This window comes from Penaeus monodon, chromosome 19, assembly GCF_015228065.2.
Source record: "Penaeus monodon isolate SGIC_2016 chromosome 19, NSTDA_Pmon_1, whole genome shotgun sequence".
Taxonomy (NCBI): Eukaryota; Metazoa; Arthropoda; class Malacostraca; order Decapoda; family Penaeidae; genus Penaeus; species Penaeus monodon.
The window spans coordinates 14,165,007-14,165,255 of record NC_051404.1 but is presented as its reverse complement, the minus strand read 5'-3'; the positions used below and the strand labels follow the sequence as shown (position 1 = coordinate 14,165,255).

The window sequence follows — 249 nt, the reverse complement described above, 5'->3', positions numbered from 1 at the left end:
AGTTGTGGTATTTTGTGAGGTTTATTGAACGGTCGTCCTCTCTCTCGTCCTTCTGTCGCCGTCGTTGATTAAGAGCGTTGTTTACGAGAAGGAAACGGGCGTAAGGGTAAGTTGTTCGGTTGTGAATTGTTGTTATTATTATCTGTTGTATTTCTATTTGTGTTTTTGTTTGTTTGTTTGATTTTTTGTTCGTGTATTTTTCTAGTAGTTGTGGTATTTTATGAGATTCATTGAACGGTATGATGTTCG

The 249-nt window shown here is 36.9% G+C and overlaps 1 protein-coding gene across 2 annotated transcripts in view; it reads left to right on the top strand.

Moving 5' to 3' along the window:
* The window catches only part of LOC119585077 (ATP-binding cassette sub-family A member 3-like), a 16,804-nt gene that overhangs the window by 267 nt on the left and 16,288 nt on the right, over nt 1-249 (top strand). The window contains exon 1 of one of the 2 annotated variants that reach the window (XM_037933698.1): nt 39-106. The exons of the other annotated variant lie outside the window; for it this stretch is intronic. The gene's annotated coding sequence lies outside the window, so the exon portion shown is untranslated. Of the gene's footprint in view, nt 1-38; nt 107-249 lie in introns of those variants that run through there. 2 annotated transcript variants of the gene reach the window in all.